The 26,906-nt window shown below is 40.8% G+C and overlaps 1 long non-coding RNA gene and 1 pseudogene across 2 annotated transcripts in view; one reads left to right on the forward strand and one right to left on the reverse strand.

Moving 5' to 3' along the window:
• LOC123630017 lies at window positions 1-24,909 on the reverse strand (annotated as a pseudogene). The gene is made up of 10 exons (XR_006732536.1): window positions 24,620-24,909; window positions 21,993-22,073; window positions 20,409-20,474; window positions 19,219-19,326; window positions 17,176-17,304; window positions 13,943-14,059; window positions 10,754-10,879; window positions 6,424-6,474; window positions 5,464-5,562; window positions 1-2,587 (listed from the first exon to the last, which is right to left on the reverse strand). The product of XR_006732536.1 is annotated as a TNFAIP3-interacting protein 3-like (transcript).
• LOC123630020 overlaps window positions 24,700-26,906 on the forward strand; it is a 22,589-nt gene continuing 20,382 nt past the window's right edge. Inside the window, exon 1 of the long non-coding RNA XR_006732539.1 lies at window positions 24,700-25,003. This is a non-coding gene — a long non-coding RNA (uncharacterized LOC123630020). The remainder of the gene's footprint in view (window positions 25,004-26,906) is intronic.

The following is a 26,906-nucleotide window of genomic DNA, read 5'->3' on the forward strand; positions in this document are numbered from 1 at the left end:
CTTCTTGGCTTTGAGCCTCAAATTTGGCTCAGAATAAATCTCTTTAAAATTATTTTACAGAGTTTGGCTTTTTTTCTACTGACAACCAAAAAGAGCTTTCCAATTAAATGAACCAAAAAACAAGAATCACTACTGACATTATATGCTGGCACGTGAATCATTTGTGACAAGGGTGATTTCAGAGCTCTTGCCGAGTCAGGTGACCTGGCTTCAGCTGTGACATACACCACTGGCTGTGGAGCCAGAAGGAGCCATGGCAAACCCACACAGGCAGATTTCCGAGCCAAGAATTCCTTTCGTGGCCCCCCAGCCATGGTCAGCCCTCTCCCTGGTGCAGACAAGCCTCTGCGAGCTGCCGAGCTGTGCTGGCGTGGAGAAGGACAGGTTTCCAACGGCAACACGCCCCTGTCAGGTCCCACCAGGCCTGCCCATGCACACATTAGTTCACAACATACTAACTGCACTCTTACTCTCACACAGGACTGCGTCCTTTACCTGTGAGATTCTACGTGTCAGATGAGCAGCACAGGTAATATATGCTGTGGTTCACAGCAAGGTGAAATTATTGAGGGTTAAACACTAGTCATATTATTATCCAAATTGGAGCCCCATTCTCATCTTTGTAATGTTAGAAAATTTCAACATAGTGGAGGGGCAGCTTTTCAAAGGCACTACAGGGTTTGCTTCAAAGCTTAGGTCTTAGAATCCTGCATATCAGAGATTCTAATCCCAGTGCTACCATTTACCGTGGGATTTAGATATATTACTTAAACTCTCCAAGCCTCAGTTTCCTCATGTGTAAAACAGTTTAAAATAAAACCTATTTTATAGCATCCTTGTGAAGATTAAAATAGTAATATTTTTAAAAATACTTAGGTGGGTACGCACCGAGGTTTATTCTTTACTGTAGTTTTACATCTGTAGACACACTGTATATGTATACGTCACAAAACGAATTATATTTTTCCTAAGTAGACAAAATCAGCAGGTCTCATACACTGACTACAAAATTTCATTTTTGCATGTTCTATTTAGTTTCTGAATGTCACCACAATTCATCTCTATTTTACATAATTATTAGCATAGTGATATATAAATGGACTTATGATATTACTGAATTCTCTACTGAGTAATTTCTGAGTAATTCTCTATTGAGTATTTTCTAGTGATTAAACTCCAACTCAAGGAGAAAATATCTTTAATATTCATTCCAGACCAATATAAAATGAAAATTATAATTGGGTAGCAACTCAGCTATTACACAGCAATGGATTTCAAAAGCACAGATGTTATGCAACAACCATTCTGGAAAATATGCCTTTCTAACGAAAGCTCTCCATTACAGCTGGAGCCCAAGAACTTCATTAAAACCACTAGTTATATCTGTAGTAGAAAGCAAAGAAAAACAGCAAGTCCTATAGTTTTCTGATAAATACCTACCTGGACATTTTATTATAGAGTTCTCACATTTTATATTTCTTCTCTGTGATGTTACCATAAGCTATGGCCTTTAACACTCCCAGTGCTGTGTACAGCTGTCCAGGTTGTATACTGCACAACTCTGAGAGCGTCCATTCACATAGACTACCATGACAAACCCAGCAGCTCTCTGAAGTTCACAACTCGAACTGTGGTATCCCTGGTTCCCTACTTTCACTCCACAATGGACTCCCTGTATTAAAAACTAGAATTCTATGATCTCAGCTCTGAACTAAATGGCCTGAAATTAGAATAGATCTTCAGCTTCTTTAGATAGATTGAAATTTTTGGAAATTAACAAGTCAGAGTCACAGTTGTGTGTCATGAGACTTCAAACATGTGGCAGACATTAAGGACTTTGGATTATATGCGATGAGAATAAAAGTGGGATTATGATTATATCTCAGTTTATACAGCTTCCTTCTAGGGGGCCATGTGAGACCATAGAAAGTATAGTGGTAGAAAGTATAGCAGATTCTATAAAAAAGAAGGAGAATGGTAAACTAAAGAAAAGTAAGATTACAAAGTACTCTTAGATATGAGTACTTGACAGGCGACTTGTGGTTTTTCCCAGCACACTACGAGGTGGCTGTTGTGGGCAACCCCGGCCTACACGAGCAGCTCTGCCATGGAGTCTGACATTTAGCCAGAAGGGAACACAGTTCTGAGCCTTTGGCTGCCTCTGTCTGTCTGCCAGTGACATTTAAACCTGGAATAGATGAGCACTTGTCCTTTGTAGTACAATCGCAGAGCTTTGCTGCTGTTACATACAGATATGCGGAAAGTTTTCATTTCTAGCCCCAGATGGAATTCTGGCTCTGAGACTGGAACAGGACCAGAAGCCAGAATGGAGATTCATGCATTTCTGCAGCTGCACATTTTCTTTGTTTTTAGGAGTTTAATTTAACCCCAGGTACATCAAATTAAAGTTGTGTGGGCAACACGACTTTATAGTAAGTCTTGCCCGAGCACAAATGAATACATGTTGAGTCAACATCCCATCAGAAAGTCAACATGAAAGACTGAGCAGTGCAGCTGTGCTCTCACCGTTGGCCTTGTGCTGTGCGTCTGGCGGAAGCTGGTCCGGAGCGTACCACGGGCAGTCTGGCTGCGTGGAACAATAAAACATTATTATAGCAATATGGACTTCAAACAAAGCGCAGCGGCAAGTCACAAAGCGTCATTATGTTATGTGGCTTTTATTAAGCAGACAACACAGAAGTAATTTCTTCCCAAATCTGTCGCCAAGCTCCTTCATCCTGCTCACCTCCCTCATCACTGCCACCATCTCTCCCCACCCCTCTGAAATCCACTCTGGCCAGAATTTCTCCTACTCTGCGGCTGTGATACGTTTTCTTTCTTTCTTTCTTTTTTTGAAACAGATGTGTTTTGGATATCTCCAGAAGTATAAACACTTGTGTAAAACTGACCATAGCCCATACATAAAACAAAGCAACTTACCATCGACACATACTTTTTTAAAAACCCTCACACTGGAGGCAATGAGGAGGCCAGGAAAAAAAATGCAAGTTTAATATATGTTTTCTATTTTCTTCAAGGAAGAAACCTAAGCTGTTAGACGGGGACGGGGCACGCAGAGGTTCAGGATGGCGACGCAGGGCTCACCCTTCCCTCTGCACGGTTCTCCAGCAGAACCTACTCTCCAAATTGCTGCACCAGGCTAGTCTAGAAAGACCAGATTTTTCTCGTGGGATTTTCTCTTAGGTTTATACTAGTTAAGAACAGCTAGATATTGAATGTCAGGGAGCATGTCAAACAAATTGCATTGAATAAACAATAAGCTACAGACCTGAACTATTAAGATAGCTCCAAGGCCAGCATCTTTGTATTTAACTCCTTGGAACGGAGCAAGCTCAGCTTTACCTGGCCACAAAGTAGGCCTGCCTTCCGCTCCGAATGCCCACCCCAGCCTCCTACTTCCGCACAAGACACAGACAATATACATCTTTTGTGCCATTATTCAATTATCTCCTAAAAATAACTTGAGGAAAATTTCTCTAACGTGAGCCACTAGAGAGCACTGATAGGGCTGCCCGGCCACTAACAGTAGCCTACAAAGTTCGATGACCTGACACAACACTGGGAACGCCGCCTGTCTCAGAGCCGGGACAGTGTGACCTCACCCTGCCCCACTCAGGCACCTGGGCTCCTGGCTCCTTTGGCTCATGAAAAAGCTAAAAGGGGAAATGAGATCACCTCTGGTTTTTATCTTCTCATCTATTTTTAGACGTCTCCAGTAACACACAGGTAAGTGATGTGAGCCTCAGTTTTATAGCTCAGAAGAGTCAAAAAAAGGTGAATATGCCATCATGTCACCAGCATCGTTGCCTGTGACTGAATTCAGGCTTAGCTATTAGCAAGAAACATGGAATATTCTTTTGAAATTAACTCTGAGGATTTTGCTGTAAATTCTGCCATTATGTAAGATTTTTTAAAAAACTGAATACAGCTTGAAACTGTAGGCCATTACGCATGGCCTGGAGTCCTGTTTTCAAACGTGGATCTGTGTTGGTGCTAAGTTTGTGTGGTCTTGATGGCCTCGCCCCTTCCAGGTGACAGGAAAGTCTAATGAGAAGGTGAAGTCCTTTCTTCCTTCTGTAAATGAAGATTTGACAAAAATGCCATTTCTACTCCTAAACTTGAATGACTTACTGGTTTTATTGTTAATCTTTTATAAAAATCTCTCTCCAATTCCCCAACCTGTAGAAGCTAACTCCTAAATAGATTTCTCTTTATGTTTCCCACAATCTTAGTCTACTCCTACATTCTTGGAAAAAAAAAATTTTAAGGAATAATAGCTGTGTTTGAAGATTCCCAGAAATTTTTCTAGTAAAGACTGAAAAGAGGAAATGAGAAAGGAAGAGGTAAAGAAACAGGTAAAGAAAAGAGGAAATGAGAAAGGAAGAGGGAACAGCACTAGCAACAGGTAACATGAAAACCCAGTTCTCGGCAGTGTGCTGTGTCACACCAGGGCCAAATCAGAGATGCTCATTAAATCCTGACATGCTCATGCCACCCAGAGAGTCGTCATATCCTCCCTTGAGACACGGGCTTTGAGTCACACTCAAGTACCAAAGTATGAGAGGTTTCAGGCAACCAAGAGAATCAGGCGGTCTGTATGTGCCTTGCCAGGAAAATCCCAGTTAAAATCTCAAATTTTTTGCATCATTGGAAACACCATTAATAAAAACTAAGGAATGTGGGGTGAACTGTCTGAGCAAATCCAAAATCTAGAAAAATGCGTAACTCTTTTCCTGGATAAAGTTTCTGTCTACGTAGGCAAAATGGAGAGCAGACGCAGAATTCAGACTGTGGGGAGAGGAGGGGGCGGATACTGCCACTGAGAAGGAAAGGAAGGGCACTTCAGGTTTGACTTATTCAGGTTGACTGTCCAAATCAATTCCACTCACAAATAATTGCTCAGCTGTTCGCTTCATTCTGCCTGGGCAGACACAGCCGTGGAGAACAGTTTAAGTGGGTCACTTTTTTTTGGATCCTTTAAGAAAATCCTTTCAATTGAAAAATGTCAAAAGCTATTTTGCACACAGGCAGCCATATCCATAGTTGTTCAATTTACGTTTATAACTAAAAGAAGCATCTCATTTTTTGTTTGCCCATATTTACTTTGCTTTTCTTTACACATAAAAACATCCTTTGAGTAGAGTCGGGCATGCCAATTGAAAATGACCCATATGAAATGTTACATGTTTGTTCAAGAAATCATACCTCAGTTTGAGACCTTTCAGTTAATTTATTCATATCTATGTGTCCTGTGGATTCAGTGTCTCAAAGATAATTATATTGTACACCGACCACCGGAACAGTACAAATTAGGGGATGAGAGAATATAGAAGCTCTTTCTACAGATAGTAGTATTACATGCCAAAACTCCAGAGATGCACATAATTTTTACCTAAAGAGAACACTAAGCATTTATTTGCCACAATGAAAGCTCTTACTTACTGGGTGCTCCTGTGGATTCTGCACAGCCGCAGGGCCTGCTGGTCCCCAGGGATCCCGCAGGTGGAAAACCAAGCTGCAGTGACAGGTTGGCAAACACATCTGGGGAGAACAAGGCTGTCGGTTCATGGGCAGTGGGTGAAACTGGGGAGTTACACTGACACGTGCTCTACACAACAAGCTTAGGTTTCAATCTTGAGGTGCCCAATCTGGAAAAATTCTAACTCAAAATAGTAAATATGTCAGTATAGATTCAGGACCAATACAGACGAGACTCCAAGGCCAAATTTTATCTAAGGTGAAACTATAATCACTTCTTCATTTTGAAGAAATTAGAAACACTTGAAAAGTATACAGAGTTAACTTTTTTGTTTCTGAGTTATCGTCATAGAGGGTCCTCACTGAAGAAAAACCATCCACTGAGGCATAAAGTAAGTTTTCTTAGATTGCAGTCAGAGACAACTCAAGTCCAGAAAGGAAATTAGGAATTAAGAGAAACAATATTCATTCTTTAAGGCCACTAGAGAACCCACAGGATAGAATGCTTCAGTGATCAAGACATTTTCTTGAAAGAGGCAAAATCTTTGCTATGGTTTTCCACTGTAAATTGTGTGAGCAACTGCAAGAAATACCAAGGAAATATATTTCCCAGATGTTTGTGGGTGTACAAAGAATCTCCATCTGAGTGAACACACACTAAGGCTTGTGCCACTGGAAACATGCTCCAGAAAGTGCGTGTTCTGCCCGAGTGTGACGGCTGAAAGTCTTTGGTAGTTCCCAAGCGTGGTCCACCCACTGAGGGATCAGTCGGTAATGAAAGGCACAGGCTGCTCTGGGCCACCTGCAGCAGCGCACGCCTTTAACCGGGACCACGAGAAACGCTGTACATGGGAATAAACGTGTGAGTGACTTGCAGTTGCCACCTCAACCGTGACAAGAGGGCTTAGGTAAGGACCAGCATACCTGTTTTAATTGCTTTTCCAGTTTTTCTTTCTCCATCTGACAAGCTTTTGTCTATGGACAAAACAAAGGCATTTGCTTATCAAGAAGAGTTCAAGTCATTGGTTCCAAACGCACTCCTGACCCAGCTGTCAGCGACAGACTCAGAGACCTGAGCGCTGAGGCGCTGGCAGCAGGAACGCCAACAAAAACAGTCACATTCTGGTTTTTCCAATCACACACTGATCCTATCTTGAAATTCCCAAATGAAGTGTGGAAAGCTGGATAGCTTTAAATCCTATTCCAACTTTTTGAGGCTATTGTAATTCTGAGTTTTAAGCTGATCTATTTAGATATAGATACAGAAACGGCTTCCACTGCTGACTGAATGAAGCTGGAATTGGTCATTCTGACATTCAAAAGCCCCCACAATAAATGTTAGACGCTGTACATGCACTTAACACAGGCCAGACACTGATCTAAATCCTTCACGTACAATAACTTATTGAATCCTCTTAATGCCCCCAGGTGATACTTAATATTATTATCTCCATTTTGGAGATGAGGACATCCACACATGAGATGTTGAGTAACTTATTCAAAGTCACACCGACTTCTCCCAGCCACATCTAGCACAGTCACCTGCCCTGGGGTCCCTCCACATCTGACACACCTAGAGGAAGCCCCTTTTTCTCTGAGTGTTTATTAATGCCACCCTTATCCCTATACCCCATTTTCCGCATCCCTAAAAGGCATGGCCAAATGTCTCCTCCTGGGCGATATCTTTCCAAGTTGCACTCTTCAGAATTATTCCCTCCTCCCTTGGTCTTCCCACGTGGAGTCGTGTGTTTACTATGAGGCTTTGTCCAATATGTGCTATGTATAGTCAATTCTTGCTCCTGGCAGTAGTTATGTTCCATAAAGTCATAACAAATACCGGGTTAGTGAATTCTGAACCATTGTTCCTAGAAGAAATGCAGGCTTCAGTTCCTGCAGGCCTCTGGTCACAGTATTTTTGTCAACTAATTGATACATAACTTTGTTTTATGTGTTGCTGTTTTATGTGTTTATGTTTTATATATTGCTGATTCATTAACACAGAACTCATGGTCAATTGCACTACAACTTACGCCTGCATGAAGTTTACCTAACACACGTGTTCTCGGTAAAGGCATGTCACAGCCTTCATGCGCTTAGGAACACTGACAATACTTCGGCACTACGCTTTGTGGCCATTGTAAACAATGAAATTACCAACAAAAAGCACAAAGCTGTGAAACACATGGCACTAAATGGATCACAAGAAAGAAACTTTCTACAGTGTGAGAACTGAAACAGGAAGGCAGCAGCGCCGTGTTCAACCTCAGCCAGGAATGTGCACGTCAGGTGACTCTGCCACTGCCTACTCAGGTGTGCGAAGGCACCAGGAGAGCACTGCAGGGGCCGATCTGGGGCAACACACACACGTCAGTGCACAGGCAAATTCACATATACGGAATCTGCCTCCTCAGGCATGCGAATGCGCCAGGAGAGCACTGCAGGGGCTGATCTGGGGAACACACACACGTCAGTGCACAGGCAAATTCACATATACGGAATCTGGTTGCTCAGGTGTGCGAATGTGCCAGGAGAGCACTGCAGGGGCCGATCTGGGGGAACACACGTCAGAGCGCAGGCAAATTCACATATACGGAATCTGCGATGCTCAGAACAGACTGTGTATGTCTCTCTAATTATATCGTGAGTTCTTTAATAACAAGAACTGGTATTTTATTCCTTTACAGTACAAAGCAGAATGCCTTGCAGAAAAAAAGCACAGGAATTAGAATACAAGGAACTGAAAGTAGCATGTTCATATAACTAAATGAAACTATTAAACATGCACCCTTCTAACAGACTAAAATAATTTATGAAATACCTTTGAGTCATGACTTCAGCTCGGTGTTTTTATAAAGGCTTTTTTCCCCTACTTAACCCTGAGAACAACTCTGTGAGGTCATGAAGCAGGCATCGTTATCCCTATTTTACAGGTGAGGATACTCAGAGAGGTTAGGTAACTTATTTTTTAAAGAGAGAGGTTTTAGAGTTATAAGAAACATTTTAGAGCTCATCTAGTCCAACTCTGTCATCCGACAGATGAAGAAAGGGAGTCACTGCAGGTTGAATAACCTGCTCAAGGTCACACCAACTGAGCACTAGAGTGGCAGGACCACCAGGTCTTTCCCCCCAAATTTCTCCGACTCCTGAGTACTTAAGCAGGTCTCACTTCACCACGTTGCTATCTTACCATTGTTGCTGCCTTAAAAACATCCCCGGTGACAGAATGAATCGGTTCTGGTGTGTCAGCAACTAGTTCCAGAATGATTTGACCTAAACATTCCTTTAAAAGTCCACTCGGACAATAAATAATATGTTATTCAACTAAGGTAACCCCAGTCCTTTTTATTATATCATAGCATTTAACCTGCTGTAAATACACTTAACAAAGATCATCAAACTATCTACTATATTTCTTTGTGAGTTCTAACATCCTTTTTCCAAAGTGAAGGACACTTTTGAAAAATAAATGATTGGGCTATCATTATTTTAAAGGAAAATTTTAATAGTTTTAAGATATCATTTACATATCATTAAGATTGTCCCTTAGTTTATAAGCACAATTATACCATACTGTGTTTAGACAATACATTTATTTTGTTGATAACTATCAAAAATTACAGATGGCACAGGAAATGACTTGTGGATTATAGCATATAACATGGCATGGATGAACAGATGTTCCTGGGCTGGATAAAAGTTCTGTAATGGCAAGGACATTGCCAGTCTTAGACATCAATTCATCACCAATCTGAACTTATTATAGAAGAATGGATAAAACTCAAATATAGTAGGAAGTGAAACTATTTATACAGTGACAAAAGAAATTAAGGAAGCTCTGGATGTAAGAAATAAAGCTAAAAGAGAGATTTCTTAACCTAGAGTAACCAGAATATTTTCTTACCCACTGTTTATAAATTATGTATTAGGTTGCATAAATTATTTTCAGAAAATTATTTTATTATATTTTACTATTTTATTCCTCTAATTTCTTAGAGAGAAAATTGTTCTCTTGAAAATTTTTTCCATGTAGAATTAGAAATTTCAAATTAATCCTTCAATAAAAATCAGAAAAGAAATTAAGTTTGATTCACAATCTACTTTGTATTTGGAGGAGGAAAGGGATGACTAAGAGTTTAAAATGTCTTGTAAGACTAAGAATCTTAAAGCTAAGAGCTGCCACAGAAGGTACCACAACGATCTCTTATTTATTCAAAAGCATTGCAAGATTTTGCAAATCAAAAATGTTGCGTTTCGGCCGGGCACGGTGGCTCACGCCTGTAATCCTAGCACTCTGGGAGGCCGAGGCGGGTGGATCACTCGAAGTCAGGAGTTTGAGACCAGCCTGAGCGAGACCCTGTCTCTACTAAAAATAGAAATAAATTATCTGGACAACTAAAAATCTATATAGAAAAAATTATCCAGGCATGGTGGTGCATGCCTGTAGTCCCAGCTACTCGGGAGGCTGAGGCAGGAGGATGCTTAAGCCCAGGAGTTTGAGGTTGCTGTGAGTGAGGCTGATGCCACGGCACTCACTCTAGCCCAGGCAACAAAGTGAGACTCAGTCTCAAAAAAAAAAAAAAAAAAATGTTGCGTTTCATTTTATTTTTTTAAGCCAAATTGTGTTAGCTACATTTTTCTTCATTAACATCAGTATTTACCCATCATGGCAACTTCCTGAGTCTACTTTAATATATCCTATTACACTTAATTTTAGCGTGCTTACATTTAATATATTCTATTTTAATAAACTGGTAACCATTATCTGGCTTCCTTGAAAGTGCTCCAGTTACATTAAATCTGGAAACCCACGGAACAAAATCCTCAGTTTCACATGTAAATGGCCTTTAGAAATATGTATGTTTTTGGCAGACAGGAGCACTCTCACATAGCTCTTCAAAGAAAATGACAAGAATTTAGAAACCACTTCACTCTATTTGAGTACTAGGTCGTTCAACTCCCATTCCACCAAGATAAATATTATGAGAAAAAGATCAAAAGAACTGTATTTTATAAAAGACTTTGGAATCCAATTTCTTGGGTAATACTTTACTATACTTTAGTTAAAAAAAATTTCCAGTCATTTTCATCTCCTCACAAGATTGTTTAAGAATGATTTCATTGCAGGTGCTAATCTCTCCAGAAAATCCAGTGTCAACTAACAGAAGTCAAAAAGTCTTCTTTTTTTTTTTTTAAAGAAAAAAAATAAAATAAAATACACATATTCTGGCAAAGAGTATTTTGTTTTGATTTGTACCTGAGAATTGAGCCTGTTCAGCTGGGACTGGGAAGTCTGATTAATCTGCTGTAGCTCCTCTTTCTCTTGATTAAGTCTTTCTCGATCCGATCATTCTTTTTTGAAGTCTTCTTCATATATTTGCACCTAAGAAACATTAACTTGCGGTTATAAAAGCTTCCTTTACTCTTAAGCCATTTAAAAGATTTCAGAAAAGGTGTTTTCTGGGCCTTTGCAATCTGAGATGTTCCTATACTCTCTTCATGAATATTTCTTCATGGTATGATGGAGAAATACACAGGACTATTTAATTTTATCTTTCGCTTTGTTTACAGTGGCAACTCTCAACAATTCCTGCATCAGGAATTCAGAAGGAAAGTAACAATATGTATGTTTTGAAACAATTCCTCTCTGCTACACACTCTCCACTGTGGTGATGAACCCTCTGGACCAGTCATCTGGCACCAACACAAGGGCTCCGATGCATGACACTGCTTGAAGTTCTAAATGACAGTTTACTGACAAGAGCTGTGAAGGGAAGCCACAGAATACTGACATGCTAAAGCGCCCAAGTATAAAGTATAGGTTGAGTGCAAAATAGAAATGAAAGCCTGATGTGTGTGGAAAAGTAAGGCGTCCACAAATTTTGCCCTTTATAAGTAATATTTTAGTGGAACACCTCTTGAGAGGTACTTCAAATATTCCAGAAGGTGATCAATCTAAAAAGAAAAATAGATTTAATTATTGTTGTTGCTTTTAATGGGCATAGTGTTGACTGGTGGCTTGTAGACTAGCATGTGAAGTTATGAAAACAAAGGAAACTCAGCTAATGAGGCAAAAAAATTCCTCTTAGACCATGACTTAAATTACTTACATTGGAACACAGTAGCTAGATTTTTGTCTATAAACACTAATGCACGTTGTACCTTCATCACCAACAGTGCAATAAATTTTAACTAAGGGTTTTTCAATTTTAAGTCAACAATAATAGAACAAAATAGGCAAGACAAAAAATTAAACACTTTCGATAGCTCTAGATGCAGATGTACATATTCCATTTTTAAGGCTTTATTTACCAGAAGCATTGCAAAGAAGCTATATACAGCCAAGCTGGCATTTTTATTTTTATTTTTATTTTCTTGGTTGAGAACTGAGGTGCAATTCCAGAGACAGTTTAATGCTCTGTAAACAATTACCAGAAGACTTTTACATGGGACCAGGCCATCTGATTAGAGTGGAAAACCCTGGCAATGTCATCAGTTCAGCCAGGTAGAGGCAAAGACTCTAATTCAATTTCTTTGTGTATTTAAGCCCTTTAGTGTTTCACGTGGCACTTGGTGATGTGGTGATTGTGGGTGCCCAGTTAGAAATGTGCAGTTAAAATGCTTATGAAGAAAGTTACCAACAGAGCCACCCCAAAACTAAGAAGATGGATCTCCCACTGGGGATTATGAAAAAAATCATACCTGTCACTGTCTTTGTCAAATATGAGCTAATCCATTACTGTAAACTCCATGTGTAAGAGTGACACATTATGTACATTATACATCAGCACCAAAGAGGATTCAAGTCTTTGAACATAAGCAATGCGTTCTTTTTATTTTTCAAAGGAATCCTAGCTAGTACCAACAGTGTTTTAGGGATTGAGAATTTGACAGAGCTTTGACACTCTGCATATTACCCTATTCTCTTCATGGGTTTACTTTTAAGCCATGCATATGACCACGATTATTCAAATGAACTTGGTAGAAGAGAAAACCCAACTTCACCATCAAGTGTTATGACATTTTTAGATCTACTTACAGATAGGCTACTTCCTATGAAATAATAACAATAAATAACAACAATAACACAAGTGCTCAATCTTTTCATGTACTGCATCAAAAATCGTTGTCATTGGCACTTGCTCAGAGCAAAACAGTCAACAAATCAAACCCAGGGACATCAGAAAAAGACACTTTCCATCCCTTTGTTCTATGACGCCCTCTTCCCCACTGCTAATACATTACCGGCAACATGTGCTTCAGGCATTGGGATTCCTGTATGTGTCCTGTATTTATCGACACTGCCATGAACTGTTCCAGCCTTTTACCTACATTAGTTTATTTAACCTTTCACAGGAAAAGAGATGTGCTATGCATGGTTGGGCCCTCAGCCAAGCGCACACCAGCTGAATGAACTACAGTTAGACACAAACAGTGTAGGCAGCTACATCCCTACAGCCCTAAGCTGCCGGCAGATACGTGCATGAACTGTTGTAGCAAGCGCATCCTTACTCTTGCTGCCCACCTGGCAACAGTGAGGGAAGCTGGGTGAGTGGGGAGGAGGGAGCTGATGGGCATCAGTAAGTTGCCAGGTGGTGCTACCCACACATGGGAACAGCTGAGCAGACCTGGCTCTTCAGTGATTATGCCCAGTGCAAAGGATGCCCTTTAAAATTGCCCTTCCTGTTCAAAAGTCTGGAGGCCAGCAGCTATGAAATCACAATCTGGCTGCCACCATTTTCTGAAAAGGCCCAGAATTTGGATTAATAGCATTTTTAGGCCGGGCGTGGTGGCTTACACCTGTAATCCTAACACTCTGTCTAGGCTGAGGCAGGTGGATCGCTCAAGGTCAGGAGTTCAAGACCGGCCTGAGCAAGAGCAAGACCCCATCTCTACTAAAAATAGAAAGAAAATTATCTAGCCAACTAAAAAATATATATAGATAAAATTAGCCGGGCATGGTGGCGCAGGCCTGCAGTCTCAGCTACTTGGGAGGCTGAGGCAGGAGGATCGCTTGAGCCTAGGAATTTGAGGTTGCTGTGAGCTAGGCTGACGCCACAGCACTCACTCTAGCTCGGGCAACAGAGCGAGACTCTGTTTCACAAAAAAAAAAAACAGAAAACAGCATTTTAAAAATAATCTCTACATGAAACTCTCTAGACCCAGTGCTAACAGAATCTCACCCAAGGGTTAATTAGCATACCCCTCTTTTGACTGTGTGAGCTTGGCCGTGCCATTTAATCCAGCAGACACTCAATTCCCTCTTTTATACAGTGTGGGAACGAACTAACTGATCTATAGTCTTCCTATCAAGCTGTAAAATTAGATAATTCTAATTAAAATAAATGCAAAAAACTTTTGACATATTCTGAGCAGCAAAACAAGTGTCCAAAGGAGTGTGACAAACCCCTGTCTTCTTGTGTTCATGCCACTTCCAGCTTCTCACCTGCTGCTTGAGAACTTCCATTTCTGTCCTCAGCTCTTGAAGGCGGCGCTCTCCAGACTTCCACAAACAATCCCCGGAAGATGAAGAACACTCGATGCTCAGGGCATCCTGAAGAGCCTGTGGTAGCAGATAAGCACACGGGTGATCTAAGATTTACCACATCACATGAATCCATTTATAACAGTTACAATCATTTCAAATGCACCCACAAGGTAGAATTTCATCTTTAATGTTGCTTACAGGACTGAATAACTTTCTTCTTTTTGATTTTTTGCATTATGTATTTTTTTTCCCCAGAATCTCTGTCTTTTCTCCATGATAATGCTTATGCTATTCAATCCCCATTATTACCTAGGGGGGCTTTGATGTTGGACCCTCCTCTACCTAGCCAAATAGGAAAGGAAACCATATCTATCGCCTTTTTCTAGATTCTCTGGTTTAATTACATTTAACTCTGTAGATGATGCTCAGACCTCAGGGAGCATGAGAGGTAGCAAACATGCCCATCCCTGGGCACTGCCAGTCTGAGATTCTGCATCAGCAGATCTGGGGGTAGAGTCTGAGAATCTGAGTTTCTCAAAAGCTGAGAAATGTCCCAAATGATGTTTTGAGTAATATTCTGCTATACAACCATGCCATACCCCCAACAGGAGAGAGGGATGAAAATAAAACCCTTGGGTATTTTCTTCAAAGCAAATAAACTGGATTGAGTACACAGTTGTGTGAACTTCTGACAATCACAAGTTCATTACTAGGCTGACGTATTACAGATTTCTGCTGAGTGAATGGGTCAGCAGGCTTGTACAAGGAGGGCAGGCCCCAATTCCGTGCTGTGGTGCACGGTGTGCACAGTCCACTGCTGAAATCAACATTTTGAGTAACTTCCATCACAGTGGTAAAAAAGAAAAGAAAAATATTCATTGTAACATAGAAGAACAATAACATCTTACACGTCATGATCTTCTAACACATGTGCTAAATGAGAAAAAAAATCTCTTTTCGTAACTATCACTTAATATGTATGTTTTCAAGTGACAGTTCAAGGTGTAAACAGACATGTGGGACAAAATCTCTTCTGGCTTTAAGTGTCCTTTTATTTTTCTCACTGCCCATAAGTAATGTATTATGCTCATTAAACCATAAATCTTGGGTCTAGAATTGGCTATTGAACATATTACATACTAGCTAATTAAATTTGTTTATTCATCTATTCATTCATCTACCCATTCAACAAATATTTAAGAACTTATTGTAAGCAAGGCCCTGTTTAGGCACTCAAGATATGGCAGTACACAAAACAGAAAAAAAGTCAGGACCACATTGTGCTGTTGCCTTTGTGAGTCCCTTTCTCCATAAAAATACGTATTAAAATTATATTTTACAACTGCCTTGCTATAAAGGCAAATATATATGAAAACATATATTCAACAAAAGTTTATTTTTTCTTTTGATTTTAAATGACAGTAAACATTTATGGGCCCCTAAACGTATTGTGGTCCCTAGACACTGTGTCTACAGTGCTTAATGAAGACAGCTGTACAAAAATCCTAGCCTTATGTAGCTTGTAATCAAGATTGAGAGACAGAAAACAAATAAGATAATAAATATAAGACATTAAACATATATTAGGTAGTAACAAATTCCAAGGAAAAATTAAAGCAGGAAGTATGAGGAGTATGTAATTTTAATTAGGATAGCCAGAAAAGTTATCTTTGGGAGGTGACATTTGTATAAATATCTGCGTTTACATAAATCAATTTTTCTCATTGATATTTTATGATTATAATCACCAGAATTATAAAATTATTATTTTTCTAACTTCAAAAAATTATGAACTATAAATACAGATAAATAAAGATGAAGTGTGCACATGGACATAAGCAAAAAAACAGCATTCTTGGCTGTTCTGATATCTACGAGATTTATATCTTTGTGCCCACATTTAGGGACATGAACTACAGAATATAAGAAAACTTGTAATACGGTGTCAAAAATGCGAGGGATTTTTAATATAATCTTAATTAGTTCCTCTAATTCATTTGCAGAAGATTTTCCAGCAGAGAATAGGAGGAAAAAGATACATATTTGCCCTAAATTTGTCTGTCTAAACATTGTTTTTCTTTTTTAGAGGATAAAGTACATTGCCTGTGAAGTCAATCTCCACCTTGCCATTTTCTCCTGATGAATAACTTGTTCCACAAACAGATCTAATACAGGGTCACATCTGCAAAGCATCCTATCAACTATGCAGGCACATGCTTAGCATTGAGGATCTTTAAATGACACCTGGGAACTCTGGTTAACTACAGCCATGGGCATTCAGTCCAAAACACAGGGTCTGAGCACATTTTCAAGGCCAAACACCTACTCTCCTTTCAGAAGAAAGACAATTTCTATGGCTTTGGTCATGAGATAGCTAGTTGAGAGATGCGTATCTCAACTCAACCACGTGCTACAGCATTCCCATGTTCCACACATGGCTTGGCGCTTGGAAGTCAAGAGCAAACGAATTTTTATTTTTCTCCTGAACTAGTCATCGACCCCTTCCCCCTGATAAGTAATTAGTCCATAAAACCACACACACACACACACACACACACACACACACACACACACACACGCATTATCCTTTTGCAGCAATTCACAGGCTGCCCCTCTGAAGAATTACGTTGGAGTTAAGGTATTATAACACTTGCATTTTCCTAAAAGCCTTGACTATTCCTGACCCCCCCCTACATCCTGCCCCCAATAAAAGTGGGTTTTAGGCTTGCACTTGGGAGGGCCACAATCTCAGCCTTGGGTCTGGCATTTAGCATGCTTCCATATAGTGTGCATCACACCCAGCTCTAGTGATCATTTTAAAGAGCAGCTTGTTTCCTCAGGAAGCTTTTGTGGTTGACCAAGAGATACGTTACTGTTCGCAAACACCCACTTGCTTTGTGTGCTTCTTCAAACTAAAAAAAAAAACAGTTCTTATAGTCTATAATTTCTCTTCACTTCTCTTTTTCATGATGATTCTTTGCAGGGACATAAATTCCCTAAAGCCTCCTTATCCATGTATGGCTGAAAGCTGTAGACATGAGTTATTTCTAAAATTACAGATAATGTCTTGTGCAAGCCCCCAAGGCTGGGACCCATGTTGCAGGCTAGATTTTGTTGTGACTCTCAGTAGGAAAGTGTCCTTACACAGGGACCTCTCATTCTGATCTCCCATGCTTGGGCTGGCCTGATACCTTATTGAGGCGTCTTATTTCACATTCTAAATGTTCCTTCTTCTTGTTTGCAAGAGCATTTTTTTCCTTCAAAAGCTTATTTTCTTTCTTCAATTCATGCAATTCTTCATTTAGGCTTTCCTTTTCCTTCTGAGGTAAAGAGCAAGAAAATAAAATCAAACTCAGTAAATGTCAAATGCGATATTGTAGAAAAAGTGATATATCAGCTGCTATGGTAGATTGAGAGGGTCACCCTTCTGAGATATAATAATAACATAACCTGCAAGATTTTCACTGAACATTCCATTTGACCAATATCCTTTGGGTGAAAGACAAGGTTAGGATTGAAGAAATCTTTCTTTTATCAAGACTTAGTGGAGTAGCTTAGAAGTTTTGTGACCCTAGGAAAAAAATCAAGATCCCCAAGTCTTACTTTCAATAGTCAAATAAATGGGTCTGCAGAATAAACAAGTTCCCATATACTAAGTGATGGATAAGTGATTCAGAAAAGTAGCTGAAACTCCTAAAAAGAAAAAAACTGTCATTGCAACAAAATAATACTCTATCTGAAAGCTCAATCCTGCAACACTCTGTACTAGAGAGTGGGAGAAGACAATTTTTGGGCAAACAAGACCCTTCACTATAGGTAATTATTCAGAGCACTGCATTGTTGTGATTATTATTTTTAAAAGGTAGAAATCAACTAGTTCAATTGCCACCACTGTTCCATTTTTTAGATCTTTATCAAGAAGTCTAGTGTACTAAATGACTGAAGGTTAGCTGCTTAGACACTAACAGGCTCTGGATTCAGACAATGTCCCCTATCTCTTAATTTTAGATGCCAGATAGCAAATGTTTTGTCAAGCAAATTGGATTCTTAAGGAGATTGAGATTTTAACCAGGTAAAATAAATATTGCAGAATTTAGGCAACTCGAGATAAGAAAATAGCTAATACATGTGTTAAAGTACGTTATTTTAGTAATTGATCTTTCCCAACGCAACTATTAAATTTTAAAAATCCACTTTAGGTAATTCATTGTCATTAAAAATGCAAACATTTTTTATTTGCTTTTAGTTAAACAGCATGGCCTCTAGACTTAGAAAATGAACCAATCATTTTCTAATTTAAGAGAAAATTATTCTAACTAGAAAACGGTCCCAACTGCACAGGGAAACAATTAATTACAAAGATTCCCGGTCAGGGTGTGATTGGAAAAGGAGATGCCGGCTACCCGGCTGAAAGGGAGTCGCCACAATCCGTTTTCCCTCCTCACTGCGGCAAACACGTCCCACGAGCCAGAGCCCCCGGGCCAGCACGTGCCACGCTGGTCTTAGGCCACCGCCACCGCCTCGCAGCGTCAGGGGCCAGACGCCACCACGGAACAGCCACCCTTGCGTTTTCTCTTACTTGGAGGCCGCTAGTATTTAAGGCTTTCTCCTCCCCAGTTTCTACGCTATTCAGGAAGTCCAGTAATTGAAAGTAAAACCGGGGGAGGGGGGGAGGGAAGGATCTATTTCAGGAGAAACTGCCGTCTCAATTGTCTCTACCCAGGTTGCGGCAGGGACTGCCGGAGGCTCAGCATCCGGGAACCGGGTTCGAGTCCCCCCTCCGCGTGGGTCACCCTCTGCAGCCTCGGCCTCCTCGTCGTTCCTGCAGCAAAAGTCACATTTCCCTCACAGGCGGGCTGAGAGTGCTAAAGGAGACGATGAGGCCGAAGTGCTTCGAAAAGTGTTGTTTTTTATGATTACAAACGCATTAGCTGTTTGTAAAGTCTCTGTAAGCTGTCTTGTACAAATACGAGGCATTGCTATATTATTATTAATGCCAGTAATAAAAATAATAACTATGAATAAAAGGAAAAGTAACTCTCGCCGAGCCCGAAGCGTCCCGGGGGCCGGCGCCCTCCCGGCGGGCCCGCGGCCGTCCGCGCCTGCGCACGACGAGGGCCGAGCCCGGCGCCTCCCCTCCCCCGCCCGCCCCCCCCCCCTCCCTGCGCCAGCCGCCGTCGCCCTGACGGGGTTTCCACAGGAAGCCCCGCTACGACCGTCCGGCGCCCACCCACTTCCTCGCGCGGCCCGTCGCCGTCTCTCAGGCGCTGCTGCCGTCGCTCCCCATCCGGCGCGCCCAGCCGTCCTTCCGCGGCATCCAGTTTCGTCCTCAGCTCCGCGACCTGGGGAGGCGTTCACAGACGGTCGCCGCCAAGCCCGTGCTCGCAGCGACGGACACCCCCCGCCCCCGCCGGGCGCGACTCGGCGACTGAGGGAGATGGTCCGCGACGCACGCGCCTGTCCCCGCACGGCCTCGCGCTTCCCGCCTCCCCGGCTCAGCCCGCGGGGTCGACCGCCGGGGCCGCGTCCCCAGGTTGGTCACGCTGCTCTCGGCTCTCCGGGCGGCCTGGCACGGTCTGGGAAAGGCAGCGGGCGTCGCGGCCAGCGGAACATGCCCGCACGGAGAGAGACGGGCGCGGCCTTTAATCCGACGCCCCGCAGGACGGACCGACGGCGGCCGGGGCCTCCCAGACGGCGCCGCCCCCGGGACGGGCGCGAACTCCCGCCCCGCAGACGCCGCACCTTTCAATTGAGCACTCGGGGACATCGTGCTGGGAAATAAAGGGACGAATGCTGCTCTTCCTCACATGTGGTCGAGTTTCCTTATATAGGGAAACTCGCTTTCCCTTTTGGAGGACAGAATGATTTTAAGTTATAAATTGCCTTTGACCTATGAAAGGAGATTTTGTCCAAAAAGTTCCTTCCTCACCAGAGCAAAAGCTCCTTGAGGGCAAATGTGCTTTAGAGGGAAGAGGGGGGGCCCCGTTTGTCCTCCCACTTTCGCTGTCGCCACCGTTTGTTTCCATGGAGACCAGCTTTTGCTCTCTAATTGATTAATTAGAGCTAGACTTGCCTAGAACCGTGTGAACTTTAAACGTTTCTCGCTGCACCTGTAACTTGGGCGCTGATGGCTGCAGGTATCGACAGCACAGCTGAGGCCGGACTCTCGATGGACTGTGATAAATGGGTGATAAATGGGCGTAAAAATCCCGAGATGCTGCTGGGGGCTATTTTTAGCACATTTCTGTAGCCCCCTCAAGATAATTCGCTGACGCTGATGGTTAATCGTCAATACCGAGAGGCCAACAACGTACTCAGCACCCCTCCCTCGCTTTTCAGCAGGCGGCTCCCGCCGGTGAGTCCTGATGCTCTTGGCTCCACCAGGGCGATTGGTTTCAAGAAAAGACCAAACAGAGGCGCTCACCTTTCTTTCATACAACTTTTTCATACTTCTAAATTGCTGATCCCATTGCTGGTTAACTTCCAGGAGCTGAAATGATTAAAATTTGATGAATCAAAAAAAGAATGCCCGCCCATCTGGAAATTTGGCTACAATGAAATCACTTTGTGACCTTACTGAGATTTTTTTGGAAACCATGAGTGAGGATGAGATTCCTTCCATCAAGTTTTGATTGGGCGAGGATAATTTAATTGGACACACTCTCACTCTCGTTAGAATCATCTTTTAGGAATTGATCCATGTATGAACAACTATTAAGTCTTAGATGTATCTTGACAAATCAGTTGAACAGTTTATCAGCAACTATTAACTTGTCTTAAGTATTTGAATTTTCATCTTCTTTGTTTAATCCAATCAGAATCTGTTAAAAGTCTATAAGAAATGATAGCTTTTGGTAAGATTTATTAATGTATGAAGGGTCTTCCTCCAAACCTTTCCATATTGGTCTATGTGTTTACACTGATCATTATAATGAAATATTTTTTCCAGTTCTTTTAAAGCAAAATTTATATTAACAAATCCTAGACTCCATTAACTGATAATCATTGGCTTGGAATAATGTGCTTTAAAAGATTAACACATGATTTGTGATATATGCCCAAATGGATATCACCTTTTTGAAGGTATAGATTTCAAGGAATAACAGTTTCATCCTAAGAAAATATTTAGAAAAATGTGAGGCAGCAAATAATTTAAGGATCTTAAAACTATCTGCTAATTAGAAGGTAGAAAGAACACTATGATCTGTGTTTTAGTATTTTTGTAGGGGAAGCTCACAGCTTCCTACATTAAGAGAAATTCCAGCACTTATCAATATGGAACAGACACTGAGAAGATAAGTCGCGTGACTAAAAAATAGCAAGGCCTTCTCCTAATTAAAGGACAAAATACCTAATCCAGAGTGGCAGTTACTAGATACATCTTACACTGGAAATTGATATGGTTATTTAGCATAAGACTATATAATATTATTATATAAATATACCTGATCTGCTCGCATTTTAGGGATTCACATTTCTATGCTATAACAACATTACTCTGCCATAGCTCAGTAATTTTCCAGATGGGCACAATATTCAATGCAGTATCAAAGAGGAATAGAAGGCACTATAGAAGAAATGAAAGATGTATTAAATAATACATAGAATGGGTTAGAAAAGAAATTACAAAATTACAAGTCAACTGTACTTATGAAGCCTTTGACAGTTTGAGTTTCAAGGTGTGTCAAGCTGCAAGGCATAAAGGGTACAGGTGATAAGCTCACGTGGTCCATGTGAAAGAAAGATCTAAGTTTTCAGAAAATTAGTATTATAATTACCAGATTTATGTCTTTGTTATTTCTCATTCATCATTGCACAAACACTGAGAGACCAAGTACAAGATATGTGGGTGAATAAGAAAAAACCACTTGTTTTCAAAATGTGCAGACTAGTATCCTAGAGGTAAATACTGTGACCTGATAAAAATAAAAAGCACGAGGTGCTACACTATTTTATTCTGAGTGTTAATCTACGACACATGTGGTTTCAACTAATATTTCTAAATTACCTCTTTTCTCTGTTTTTCCAAGCACCTTATCTTTTGTTCAAGAGAATTTGTCAAGTTCGTTCTTCTTGATGATTGAGCACACTGAGGACAAAGAAAAAAGGAAGATTGAAACAAAAGTCTACAAAATAAGCAGGAGAAATACTGTCCTTCACAAACCTCATGCATTTGGCCAACTCTCATGTCATGATTTATAAAAATACCTGATTCTAGCAGTAAAAATCCTCACACTCTAAGTCCTTCATAGTAACTTGTTGATGAATCAGCTTCATATTATATTTTAAACTCCTTTATATGGATTAGTTACCCAAATAATTCTCTAATAAATTATAAGTGTATCTATATACTGCAATGGGCAAGCCAGAGATTAGAATTTAAAATTTCATGAATTTGGATTTCAATCTTTTCCAAAAAAAAATGACAATTCAGAGTATGATGGCTTATAGAAATCATGTAAGTTTCATGGGTACATTTTAGGCATTTACATAGTATACATTTCTAAGAAGTCATTTTTATAGTTGTGCCCATGAACATGTATGTGAGTGAGATTCTGAAGAGTAGCCCTAGCAAAAGTCAGAGGAGTGATAGAACCATCAAGAATAAAGAACACATACAGCTAAAATGTGGCAAGTTGATTCCAGAACTAAATAAGTTAATTACTTTGATTGCAAATGTGGTGGTTCACACTTGTAATCCTAGCACTAGCCTGGGCAACATTGCGAGACCCTGTGTCAAAAAAAATAAAAAATAAAAACTATAGCAGTGCATAGTGGCACATGCCTGTAGTCCCAGCTATTCTGAAGGCTAAGGCAGGAGCATTGCTTGAGGTGGGAGTCCGAGGTTACAGTGAACTATGATTAGGCCACTGCACTCTAGCCTGGGTGACAGAGGGAGACTCTGTCTCTAAAAAAACAAAAAACAAACAAAAGAAAAAAAACACCCAAAACCAAACCAAACCAAACCAAAAATACTTTAATGACCATGACACAAGTATGTTATAGAGGTGGGCATAGATTATCTGGTACCTTGTAACTTTAGTCAGCTCCTTGAGTAAAGCCACTAGATTACAAATTTAGATTGATTATAAATTATTGGCATAATGAAAAATTTAACCACCTTTCTTTTTAGACGTATTTTTTTCAGAAGGGGGAGTATTCATTTAAAGAAAGCTCAAAAGCTCCGGAAACCACCATCTGCCTAACTTGCCACCAGCAACCTCGCTCACAGCAACCTCAAACTCCTGGGCCCAAGCGATCCTCCTGCCTCAGCCTCCCGAGTAGCTGGGACTACAGGCATGCGCCACCATGCCCGGCTAATTTTTTCTACATATATTTTTAGTTGTCCAGCTAATTTCTTTCTATTTTTTTAGTAGAGATGGGGGTCTCACTCTTGCTCAGGCTGGTCTCGAACTCCTGAACCTGAGCCATCCTCCCTCCTCGGCCTCCCAGAGTGCTGGGATTACAGACGTGAGCCACCGCACCCAGCCAGTTTTTGTTTTTTTTTTTTTAACCTTCATAACTAATTTTCTCTGGAAGAAAAGTGTAAAATATTTGACCCTTGATTTTTATTTTATAAACAAGGATTACTGAAAAGCTAGTTACTAAATCTGCAAGAGAATCTATTTGTAACTGTAGGAGTACTAATTTCTGAAATTCAGAAGTATGCACAGGTATAAGCGGGAGAGGAAAGAGGGAGGGAAGGTAGATGGCACAGTGAATCGGAATGGCCCGTAAGCCGTGAATGTGTCACTAGGAGTTTCACTGGCGATTAAGCAACATTTTACTCTGGTTCATATGTCTCAGGTGTGTATTAAAATGAAGTGAAATAAATCAAGGTTTGTGGTCACTTTTCATTTGTATTTACTTTGCTTTCCAGTTGCTAGTGAAGGTATCTAATAAAGATTTTTAGTCACTGGTTCTAGTAAGCATCTGCTTACAGAGCAATTATTCCCTGTAAATAATTCCCTATGGTTACTCCCTGTGAAGTATAATCTGTGTTCAAAGTAGCTGGGCATTCCTTTCTCTACCATAACAGCCGTACCAACTTCTAGTATATTTAAGGTCTGACACTACTACATTAAATACCTAAATGAACAAAAGAGTTCCACCTGGTTTCCCATTATACCTTGATTATCTCAAAAAAAAAAAAAACTTTAAGAAAGCACTTTACTTCATTCATTATTAGCAAGTATCTATTGCAATAACTGAAGAAGAATACTGATATCAGTTGTAAATATGTAAAAATTTTACTATAGATACTCTATTGCTATAATATGTTCTATCTCTAACCAGACCAATATTCTTTTTACATTTTATATTGAACTAAATTCCTATAAATCAAGAGCAAAATATGGAACCCATGGAGTTGGGAGGCCAAAAGTAATTTTGACAGATTTAATCCTCTCATTTTGTAAAAGAAGAAATGTAGCCCAGAGAGGGTAAAAGCAATGCACCAGTTACCCAGATACTTTTTCTGTGTTAAATAACATTGATTAAAAATATAGAGCACATCTTAGCTAAAAAAAAAGCAAACTAGCTGTTTCTACTCCTATTAATCAATGCACAATTAACTGCTAGGAATGCTACCAATGCCAGGTGTGCTCAATTCATCCCCTAGAAATGTGTTCTTACCTCTGCATGCTCCATAGAACTTTCCGCAGCACTCATTCTAGAAGTTTCCTGTACAAGATGTGCCATGGAAGCTGTTTTTCCTGGAGTCTTGGAAAGCAGTGGGAAAAAAAGGGGAAAAAAAGTCTCTTATGGTATCTTTTAGGGTGAGAGCAAATATACAAAATTTAAAAAACATACTCCGCAGTTAACTCATGATAGAAGATAACAGCGATAGTTTTTCATTAAAAATAAACAGAAGTAACTCTGGATATGAGTTACACAAAATAAGATTATAAGCACAGTAGCTGTGATTTTAACTTTTCTTCTCTTCCAAATGGGGATTTCCCAGGATGTCTCAAATGGGCAGGCTCTGACTAAGACCTGTGGCAGATCAGCCTTGCTCTGGTATGTAAATCATCATTCTTCCTTTACTGGCAGTTTCTCCCACTGGAGGGAGGAAGTTCACCACCGCAGAAAGCCTGGGCAATCCAAGTCTTTCCTCAGTAGTCGAACTGCTATAAATTCATTGTGCTTCCCAGAGCAGTTAGGTAACTGTTGACTGTTTGACAGCTCGGTTACTTGTTTCCCTAATGGCAAAGTTTTCTGGCAATGCCTTCTAAATATGAGTTTAGATTTGTCGAACTTAATGAGTCATCCATAATTCTGTAAGTGCTACCAGTTCTTATGCACCTAAAAGAGAAAATAATTTATTGCAAAAAAAAAAGGGCATTGTTTGCTAATCTCATCTTCTTTATTGGCAGAAAGGTTAAACTTGGCTTTCAAGTTTAAGACTATCTTTGGGCTGGGCATGGCAGCTCATGCCTGTAATCTAGCACTCTGGGAGGCCAAGGCAGGCGGATCCTTTGAGCTCAGGAGTTCGAGACCAGCCTGAGCAAGAGCAACACCCCATCTCTACTAAAAAAATAGAAAGAAATTATCTGGCCAACTAAAATATATATAGAAAAAAAAAATTAGCCGGGCATGGTGGCACATGCCTGTAGTCCCAGCTGCTCGGGAGGCTGAGGCAGGAGGATCACTCGAGGTCAGGAGTTTGAGGTTGCCGTGAGCTAGGCTGACGCCACAGCACTGTAGCCCGGGCAACAGAGCGAGACTCTGTCTCAAAAAACAAACAAACAAAAAAAAAAAAAAAACAATTCTGTGTTTCTATGTTCCTGTCTTCACCGTGGCATCCACAGAACCTCGGCCACAGGCTGCCTGGCCCACGCCAGGTGCTCAACACGTTTTGCTGAATGAACACATGGATGACTAGCTGAATACCCAGGCACCCAATTTATAGACTTTTGGCTAGTGTGCCTGTGTGTTTACTTCCTGCTGGTTTCTTGGTCTGTTTTGGGGATACACTTGAGCCAAGAAGGAATGACGTGGCCTTAAGGCAGTATTCAAAACTATAGGTGGGAATCAAATTGCTCATTCAGAGTTCTAAAAGTTACAGCTCACACAGGGTCTGACTTTAGGGGATGGAAGCAGAAATTTCCTGGAGATTGACACTTTATCAACACTAAAACTGCTCATTAGAGAAGGAAAAACAACCCAGCCCAAACCTTTGAATTGCAAGAACTAGTGTTTTCAAAATAATTTTTTTAAAAATTTAAAAGTTAATTCCTTTTGTTAATTCCTTTTGAGCGAGAGTCTGTCTAAAAAAACAAAAAAAAAGGGTGGGGTGAAGGGAGAAGAGTACTGCCTGAATGTCACTCAGTCCTCATGAGGAGACTAAGCCCTACCCCCCTACTTGTAGGGACTCATCCATCACCTGTCGAACTGCCCAGATTGAATCTCAAAGAGCAGAGCCAGCTTCAGCCTTCCTCCCTGGGTTAAGCCCAGGAAAGGTGCGTCTTGCAGAGAATTTCCCAATTTCCCCTTACCGGCGGGATGCACAGCTGTGATGGGGCCTAGTGACACGTCCAGGTAGAGAGGTCCTGAGACAACTCACCCCCCAGAGTGGTGTGGAAGTAGAGCCAGACATTTCCTGTGTTCCTGGGAAAGGATGCAGAAGTGGTTAACTGAGGTTGAGTGGATTTGAGGAAGGCTCGACGTCAAATTGAACACAAAGTACATGGACCCAAGGTCAGGAGATGTGCTGGAAGCTTAAGTGGCTGCTACCGAGGAGAGAGACCGATGAAAAGACCACCAGGGTAGATTACATCTGTGCCAATGGCAGTGTCACATGGTACGTTATTGAAACCCTGACGCCTCCACACTGAAGTTGCCAGAAAAGTACAGGACATCTAGATAAATTTGAATTTCTTATAGACAACAATTTTTTTTTTGTAGACATATGTCCCATGCA

The sequence above is a fragment of the Lemur catta genome, unplaced genomic scaffold, assembly GCF_020740605.2.
Source record: "Lemur catta isolate mLemCat1 unplaced genomic scaffold, mLemCat1.pri scaffold_67_ctg1, whole genome shotgun sequence".
NCBI classification, from domain to species: domain Eukaryota; kingdom Metazoa; phylum Chordata; class Mammalia; order Primates; family Lemuridae; genus Lemur; species Lemur catta.